We start from the raw sequence: 10,098 nt of genomic DNA, 5'->3' as shown, positions 1-10,098 counted from the left end.
GCAGGACCATCCCCCAAGTATACATTGTAGCCAGGAAAGAGAATGTGGGCTGTGGAAAAACAGATGTGCACTACAGAAAGCATGCAGTGCTTAGTATTATAGGAGATCCTGGGTGTCAGCTTTCCCGTGTGTCCTTTCAGCTTCCTTTGATCTAAACTATTCAGAGAGTATATTTTTTGAAACAACCGATTGTACAAAAACTAAGGCAGATGCAAATAAGTTTTCTAGTTATATTCTGGACCTTCTGGGGGTATTTCTGTTCCTAGTATGCTGACTTCTCATTGCTGCTGCTGCTGCTATAGATCCATTCTTCCAACTCCCATGATGTTCCAAAGGCAGTGGATGGCTGCTTCTAATTCTGCTGACGCAAGGATAAGAGACCCCTTAGAGTTCTGTTTGGAAACCCCTGAGTATCAACTGCTGGCTCCAGCTTCCGGTTTGGGAGGACCTTTCTTGGGTGATGAGGATCCTGGAGTAGTAGCGTTAACCAAGGCTCAAAGGTGGAGCACTTATCATGTCTCTCACAGCATCAGACAAAGCCCGTGTGCAAGGGTGAGGGTGGCAGTGCCTTAACAGAACTGTGTTTCCGCTTCTGTTTTTCAAATGTTGGATTTTATCATCCTGAGGACTCTCTCTGAGCCTTCCAGCTGATTGTCATGGGGACAGCTTCCAGTCTTCCTCGCCTTTAACACTGTCTGCAAGAGAATGATTTGGAAACACTATCTCGTGAGGGTATGAATTGCACCACTTCTGCTTTGGAGAATTCGGGGATTTCTGGCAAATGGAGGGGGAAAGTCCACTCTTGGTTTTGATTAAAAAGAATAAATGAAAACCTAGGAATATGGAAGCCTTTGGGCTTTTAACTAGGTGATTGTCATAATCTTCTCTGAGAGCAGTTCTATGGGAAGGAAAGAGAGAAAAAGAGAGATGGGAAAAAATTCACTGGCTCCAACTTTAGAAGCATTACTTCATCTGGTAGTGCTTCCCCTGTTGGATTTACTGTATATATAACAGCTCACGTTTTGTAACACTTCACTGAGCACTAAGGTAAGAAATGGGCCTGGGTGTGAGGCAGGCACAGGTGAGAAGGATATCTCTGCAGTTGTGCCAGCACCTCCTCAAATCATCCTGGGCTGCAAAATCCCCTTTTTTTGCCTAATTTTGCTTTTGTTAATAGCAGCACCTCAGAATGGAAGATTACAGAATTCAAGCAGTGCTTCTGTAGAAAGCTCTGAAATCCTGTGACTCTTATTAGTTGGGGTTAGAACCAGTGTAGGCCTCACCCACCAAAAAAGCCACGGGTCAGATTTCCACAGGTGTGATTTTCAAACCCAGCATCATTTTCTTTTCTCCTTAAAAAAAAAAAAAAAATGGGGCTTTAAATTTTTTTCACTCTTTAAGCTACTATAATTTTCAATGTGTGTAGTAATGGGTATTGAGAAAAAAGTTAAAGGGATCATCCAGTCTTTCTCTAGTTTTGCAAATATGTATTTTTTCTTAAAACCATCACTACTGCACAATTGTATTATTTATGCTACTTTCTTTCCTTCTTTAAAATACTAGGATGGGTCAGCAGCCTACAAATTGTCACGTATATCTATACCTAGCATTAAATATCTTAGTTCAGTGACTTTTATTTTCATCAGCCAAGTCCCTATTTCCTCCATAGGAAAATAGTTAGTGTCGCTGAGTTGCAGGTGTGGAAGGTATGTCATTCATAAATTCAAAACGTTGGGGGGCCATTTTATCGAGTAAAATAACAGAAATACTAAATGCAATGTTTATAAATACTTGTTGAGCATCGGCTACACCCCAGGCATTGCAAGGGCTGTAACGTGGTCTTCTCTGCACAGAACCTCACAGTCAAGTGGGAAGATGAGAGAACTTCCAGATCAAAGGCAGTACGAGGCACTGTGGTGAGTCCCTTTGTCCCTGCCCTCAGCCCATGTGTTGCAAAAGGAAGCAGTGTCTTCACCTAGTCAGATATCTTTTGGGTTTGAGCGTGGCTGTTCCATTTGGAGGTACCGGTAGGTCTCCCGACTGGGTCCTGTGGCCTTTGGGAGGCCATTATGAATGTTTCCCAAGACTTAGGACAATATTTGATGAGCTACAAGTGGCAAGAGTGAATGCCTTACTGGACAAGATAAATAGCAACTGGAACCCCTCGAGTCCATGAGAGGGAATATTGCCAGTTTGTTCGTTCCAAAGAAGAGAGAGACTATTAGAAAAAAATGATGTCCCTCGACCTGGCGCAGCACTGCCTCCGTGTGCCTCTGACGTGATGGCGGAAAGAGAAGGAAGTCAGTGTTTTAAAAGGCTTGGTTCTCCCATGTTGAATGTCCCCAGAGGTGCCCTCCTATGACCACTGCTTCTTTTAGGCTATCGGGGAGCACGCGGGTCCATAGGATCCAATATTAGAATGACGCACTCAGGAGTGCGGAGTGGAACATTCATGCAGCCGGCTGCATTTCATGGTTGTTTACTTCACTTCCTTCAGTGTGCTGAAGAGTGTTTTCACTGCATGCTATTCAGCCCTTGCAAGTACTCTTCACATGCGGTTGGATCACACATACTCATACTATCACAGACATCCATTCTTCCGAGGAGTCTGGTTATCTGAACCTAGGAATCGCTTGTCTTTCTTCACCCAGTCTATGCACACTCAGTGTTTTAAACGCCTGAAAATCTTCACCTTTCACTGAGTACTGTCCGATCTCACCCTTTACCCACAGGGGTCCCTCTACTGGAATGTCCTCCTCTCCCCAGTCCTACTCGAGGTTATCAAAATTATATGCAGTCTTCAGGGTCCAGCTCAAACATCACCACCATGAAGCTCTCCCTAATTTTAATTGGAAGAAATTTCTCTTCTTCATATTAATACCATCATATTACTTTTGTATGTTTTATATGACTTACCACATTCCGCTATAGGTCATAGCGGCTTGATATTTGTTCCTTCTCTCCTGTCATCTATATGCCCCTTGAGAGGATCAGACAGTACTTAAAAGCAGCATCCTAGACAGAGGAGCTTCAAGAGGGCACATGCGGTTTTGCTTACTATGTATCCTTAGTGCCTGTCAGAAGCATAGTAGGTGCTCAATAAATATTTGTACAGTGATTAAATGGATGACAGGCCTGGCACATAAACACAGTTAGTAAATATTGAATTAAATAGGAAGTTCATGTTCAATTTGCATAATAACTTCAAACCCTGAAACTTTTACTTTCCCAGTTCATTCCTAACTTTTCTTCTTCTAAATTTCTTCCTTTTAACCCATTCCCCTTCCCACCCTCAGCATTTCTCCTAACATCTTTTAGTCTCTCGTGCTGTGTTTCAACACTTGCATTTAATTTCTCTTTTATGTGTTCTAAGGACCTTCACACTATACAAAAAGTTTAAGAAATGCCTTTTGTTCATTTAATTGGAGTATATCATATCTATCCTTTTGATTTGTTTGGGTTTTATTTCTCTTCTTGGAAGAAGTCATGCAGATAGATGCCAGAAATCTCTCAGAGAAATGAACGTGTAAGGTTGAAATTACAGAGCTGTGGTTTTGGTCTTATAGGCACCTTACAGATAATTAAACCCAGTTCCCTCATTTTACTGGTGGCCCAAGGCCTGGAGAGGTGAAGTGACTCTGCGAACTAAGGAGACAAAAGTACATGGTTAGATGTGGTTTTAGGCCCCTTTTCAAAGTTCTTCTACCTGTACACTGTGACTTGGTAGATTAATTTGCCAAAGCTGTCTTTAAAATTTGCAATAGAAAAGGCAATAGTGAAGGGAGTTGTGATGGGGATGGGGCTAGGGAAAGGCAGCTGGGGAGAAGGAATCCCCAGCCCTATTTTAGCTCTAAAATGTAATGTGATTACTGCCTTACGCTGCCTGTTCTAGAATAAAGAAGCCTGTCCACAGGCCTTTGGCCATGCTCATCATGACAGCATATTTACACTGCGTTTTGAATCATTTCATGGACAGATTTCACTATTTGCATCCCTGAAGTGAAAATGTCATCCATTCAGCCAGAATTCTCAGGCCACTGCAAAAGCTATAGCATTAACGTGATTATTTACATAGATCACAGAAAATCTGGTTACCTTGGTAAAACCACATACCTTCTCCTGAACTTTTATAGCAGTCAGAATCTGGCCTGTTGATCTCAAAGTAGAAAGACTATTTATAATGCCATTGGCTTTATTAGATACTTCCCCTGTAGGGGAAAAAAAAAAATGGAATCCAGCCCCTGGGGGAAAAAAAGAAATGTTTATGTGAGGAGAACACTAGGTTGGTAAGCTCCTAACCAGAGTTCTTTATTATCTCGTAGGATCTTGCTTTCCTTGCAAGTAAAGCATTTCTTTCTTAGCTTTCTCTCAGCACTATTCCCCACACTTTTCTATTTGGGTTTCAAAGGAAATTGAATACAGAACTGAGTGATATAGTCTCAAACATTAAATCCATTTTTAATTTATTATTTTGCTTCTACTAATAATGCTAATTACTCCATCTCCCTTTGCCTTTTAATTTCTTTGTATTAGGAGAATTTGCTAACAGCCTGCTTATGGCTTCTTTTCATGAAATTTTGTATCTAGAAGTTGTAAGTATACCTTGAAGGAAACTTCCATAATTTGCTTTGATAGAATGTGCCTCAAACTATCCAGAGGCCTACCTTTTGGTCTGAAAGCCCAATGTCTATATATATTTACATGAGGAAAAGAATGCCAATTTCAGTTTGAATAAAAGTGACGTGAAGACGAAAAATGAAACATTAATAGAGAGAATAGCATTATTTTAGAGCAAGTGGGTAAGAGTATTTTAGAATAGTGAGTAAGAGTAGGAAACAGGCTGGATGAAGGAGAGAAATTAAGTTATTAAAGGAGCAAGAATGAGAAAGGGAAACAAATGGAGATAAAAAGCTGATGTAAGGGAACAGAAACTGGATGATGGAGATCAGATCCAAATTCAGACACACCCTCCAGTCTCTGGGTGACCAGGACCCTCCATCAGACTGCCTCAGAATTCCCTTCCGCTCCCTCCCCTCTCTCCTGGCCAGAAGAGTGATCTTTCCGCGCTTCTTGGTGTCTGGAATCCCCGATACCCTTCCAGAATTGGAAGAAGGGATTCAAAGTGAAAAATAAGGCATATACTGGAAATTTATTTCATTTAATCGCTATTTATGACTAGAAACAATTTTTGTGATGTAGTGATTTTTTAGTCATGTAACTTCTCAGTAAAGGAAAAATAAATCACCAAAAGTTATAAAGAATATTAACAGAGTGCTTTCCTGAAATAAAGGCCAATATCAAAGAATAAGGCCATAGGTAGAATTTCTGCAGGGAAGTGAGAAAGATTATTATTGTTCTGTTGTAAGACGGAAAAGGACCTTGAGAGGATCTGGCTCATCTATCTAGCTTCAGGGAAGAATTGATGTTATTTTTAAACTCCTCCAAAGAAGAGGATACTACTTCCCTTAGTAACCCGCCTTGAGAAAGCAACAAATCATGTGTTTCATCCCAATAAGACTCCGTTTAAATTACTAGATTCAAATCTGACTTATATTGTCTTCCTGCATAGTTGGACTGATCCACTTTTTAGAGACACGTCTGCAGTTAGGAAGAGCTGCCACTAGATGGAGCCCTGATATCTATATTATATCATCCGAGTCTTGGCAAATCTGTCTCGGATGATACACACTCTAGACAGCCCATTTTCCTATCTGTAGTGCTGATAATAACTGTTAATAAATCACTCTCAGTAAACTGCTGATAAAATTGTTAACACCCCTCCCATATTCTTTTGAGAGAATTAATTTGCTCTAAATTTTAACAATATAAAGAAAAAAATTAAGAGCTTTGAGCTTACTTTAAGCAGTTTCTATATTTTTTGACTAAACCTCTGAACTTGTATTGACCACCCCGGGACCCAGACACTGAGAGAGAGAGAGAGAGAGAGAGAGAGAGAGAGAGAGGGAGAGGGAGAGGGAGAGGGAGAGGGAGAGGGAGAGGGAGAGGGAGAGGGAGAGGGAGAGACTTCACTCTTTTCTCTAAGCCTTGGGTTATTTAAAGTTTTGATGTTCGAATTGTTCAATTTAATTATTACATCTACCAGTTTAATAGTTATCTAACTTGCTTCTGTTTTCCAAATATTTTGTGCCTATCTGCCATTATTTTAACCACAGCTTCCTTCAGATATGCTTATTCCAAATATGTGGAAAGATATTTGTCATAAATTATTTAAAATATATAATAAGCCCTCCAAAAACTTAAATATCAGGAATGAAGCATGCCTAGCATAGCCTTGCTTATATGATTCTAAAATTAGTCCAATCTGAATATGTGTGTATCTGCATATGGCTTTACTTCCAGCTAACACCTGGCAGTAAGGAGGTATCTTGTATAACCTCCTAATTATAAAGTGAATAAGGAATGTATTTCAAAATAAATCTCATAAAGTGATCATCAGATTCAAGGGGTTGTTTACACTCCCCAACCTCCCTAACTGATCTTTCAGTCGGAACGTCTCGGTGTTGAAGGCCCAGAGCCTCGAGCAACTCTGGTGACATGTGTCCTCAAGCTACTTTGGTTCCTAGCCATTTGGAACTTCAGGGCCTCTAGTGGTTAGATCGTAGTTTTAAAAACCAAGTGTTTCTGTTTGCTTCTAAGCTAATTATATCCTCACTCTCACAGCCTAGCCAGCACCCTTGTTTGGGTCTCCACTTTACTTATCCCATCAAAGGCTTACTTATTTGTGGGTTCATGGTGTTTCTCTGCCAACTGTTTAATCTCTGTTTCTTCTTTCCCAAGCAAAAGTAGAAAGAAAACATGGTGTTCTTTCCTGAAGTCTGTGTAAAACTACTTAAGCCCTCTGGTGCTTTCCTCCAAAGGAAATAGTTTCCTTCTAGCCACATGATCACCAGTTACTAACCCAGTGTGTTCTTAGCAAATTCAAACTTCTTTGGAGGTTGGTGTTTTATAACTTCTCTATGACCTCAAGTCGGCCGATTTTAGATTTGCTTACTAAGTGTGCTTCCTCTGTTTTAAGAAAAGAAAAATATCTCCTAAACAGATTTAAATTGTACACAACATGGGCACACATTTTAAAGCAAATACAGGAGGTGTCCGCCATGGCTTCGTTCTTCTGCATACAGCTTTTGACCTTTTTGTTTGCCTTATTTTCTATTTTATTTTCTTTTTCACTCCCTGTCCGTCTTCCGAAAGCTTTTCATGACAGGTTTGGATGGAGAACGTGGAACTAAATATGACAATGAAAATTAGGAAGAATTTGTACTGAGAATGATGAGGAAAGGTACTTGAAAGCTCTCTCTGTACTCCTATGGTGTTTTTGTTTTGTTTTGTTAATGCTAGTGGTACGGTATTACCTCTAGATGTTTGGCATCAACCACTACCTAAAGTTGTTTTTTTTTTTCCTTTTTTGTCATGTGGGGAGCAATCTCTAGGTCAGTGTTTTCTATTCAGCAGCCATCTTAGTTCCCCAAGTACTGAGATACTGATCCCCCCCGACCGCAGGGACTTGTGGCTTACTGCTTCCACTTGGGGCTTCGAGAGGACTTATCTGTTTTACCCACCTGTACCCCATTATGCAGAACGAACATAATCATTTTCTATCTGTGACAATGATGTTAAGACATTTTTAGGTAACGACAAATGGGAAAATCACTAAGGCAGCTTGGGGTGTGGGGCCCTAAGCAGCTGAGGAATCAGAAGAAGGCAGTGAGGAACTGTTGCTTAAAATGCCTGGATGCCTTTGAAACACTCCTTGCACACCTCCCCCCTCCCACCAGGATGCTGATTATCCAATAGTGTCACCTCCCTGCAAAGTAAGTGAATGATGGACACACTCAGGACTCCACTTAACTTCTCTTGATGACCATTGAGCCAGAAATCATCTGTAAAAGAAAAGGTTGTTAGACAGTAGGCAAGTCTCATTCTCCTGATTTGATTTTCCCTCTGTTATTACACAAACTGTTCTTGACTTGTAACATGTGTCTTTACTTTCTATCCTTCTGTTTGTTTTAAATTATCCATCTTTGATAGCCAGTCTTTGGACATAATTTCCAGCCATACTTGTGGTGTCGTTCAACTTAGCACTAAGTATTTTGCACTCGATAGAATCACAGTGTTGTTGTTATCAAGACAGATTCCCCAGTAGGCCATTGGCACTCTACTGTGTTCTTTATACAACCACCAATGTTGCTAGCAAACATTACAGATTTGTGTGTGACCATTTCTCAGAGAAATTCAAACTTAAGTCTCCCTCTCCCGCTCTCTCTCTCACACACACACAATATCAGGCTTTATTTATTTATTTTTTTGGTAGGTTTTCGCATATTTCCCAACAATGATAATTACTATCCCTGTGACCTAGGGACCTAGGTCATCATAAACTACTCAAAGGCAAAGGACTATATCGCCCTTTTTTTTTTCTTTTTAAACTTTCTATAAATATCTCCAGCGTGTTCACCTACACCCCGACAACAATATATACTCACATTCATAATATTCATCCAGGCCTGCATGTAGGTTTGAGAGGTAGTTAAGTAATTCTCTCCTAAGTGTTCCCCTGACCCATCCTAAGATTTGTCCTCTAGCCAATGTGTTTATCCTTTAAGAAAAATTATCAGTGATTAAAATAATGTATCTTTTTCTTGCTGTACATTCAATTTAACAAACATGTTAATAAGCAAAGGATTTTGAGAACTGTGGAAGATACAAATATAAATAAGCCATGGTCCCTCCCCTCAAGAAACACAATCTGATGGGGAGACAGATGCGACTGTGTAGGCAGGAAATACGCGGGGAGAACGGAGAATAGTGTATTATCACTTTTCCTCCCAGTGTAATAAAATGGCAAATGCTTCCTTTCAGCTTTATTCTTTTTCTAATGTGGATGAGGAGTCTTTTTCTATTCCCTTAGAAAGTCAGGCTTCTGTCGCTCACACATGTTCTTTTTCAAAAAGGACAAAGTCTCAGGCGACAGTGAGAATGTAAATAGCTTCAGCATCGCCTTGAGTGAACCACGTCCGGGGAGGATGGTCACTAGGCTAGCCACGTTCTCGCTTTCCTCTTTCATTTGGCTTTGTCCTTGCAAAAGGGTTGCCCCTTCGGGGGTCAAAGTCAGAAATCAGGGGCGGCTCCTCCACCTGGAGGGAGGGCACTGACGCCTGATGACAAAGGCCTACTGTTCCACTTGCAGAGAGCAACCTCAGGAGAGGAGAGAGCAGAGCAGCTAACCTTTGGTGTCTCTTGAAATCTTTATTTAAAATAATTTGATTTAAACACCTTAAAACATGTACATGTAGACTTGCATATTGTAACTAGTACATGCAAGGAAAAGATCGTACTTTTTACTACTCATAAACACTCTCCCATTACAAAGATGCTTTGTGTTTAGGAACAGAACAGGACCCATTACTGTTCAGTAAGAAATGCAACATGAATAGTTCTAGAAGGTAGAAAACTAAGGAGTGCCTAGAACTATGCGGATGCAGACCAGGTCTCATGCATGCCATTCAGATGGACAGCTGAAATGCCTGCGTGGCCAATTCCCAGACTCTTCTCTAAGGGTTCTCCGGGGTTGACCGTTTCAGCTGCCCTGGCAACATCTCTTAAGCACTAAAAGGCAGAAGCCATCTAAAGTCTCACAATTTATTCTGAGGGAAGAATCTCCTCTGAGATTACACTGGCAAGAGAAGTAGCAGGTAGGGTTTTTAATCCAACAAAACCCCAGAGTTTTTGTGTGCTCTTTGAGGTTAAAGTCAAGCATTTTAAAACTCAGGTTTGGATTAGCCGAGAAGTGAGACAGCAACTGTGTAACAGAGAAGGGTTCGAAAGGTATGCGAGTTCAACTATGGTCTGGAAAATTAGCTGCCATTTGGTGAAAAAATACTGGGTTTTACTTTGGAGCAATTTAGTTGCCCACGATGTCTTTGTGCATAAACTGAGAAAATGAATTTATTAAAAGTATTTGCAATGAACTGTGCTGCATGCTTGCATTTGAAAATGAGAACATGCTTCTTAAATACGTAGTAAAAGGGATCCTGACCCTCAGATATCACTTTGGACATATTGCTGATAATCAAGGAA

The sequence above is a fragment of the Camelus bactrianus genome, chromosome 13, assembly GCF_048773025.1.
Source record: "Camelus bactrianus isolate YW-2024 breed Bactrian camel chromosome 13, ASM4877302v1, whole genome shotgun sequence".
NCBI lineage: Eukaryota > Metazoa > Chordata > Mammalia > Artiodactyla > Camelidae > Camelus > Camelus bactrianus.
This window is presented reverse-complemented; position numbering follows the sequence as displayed.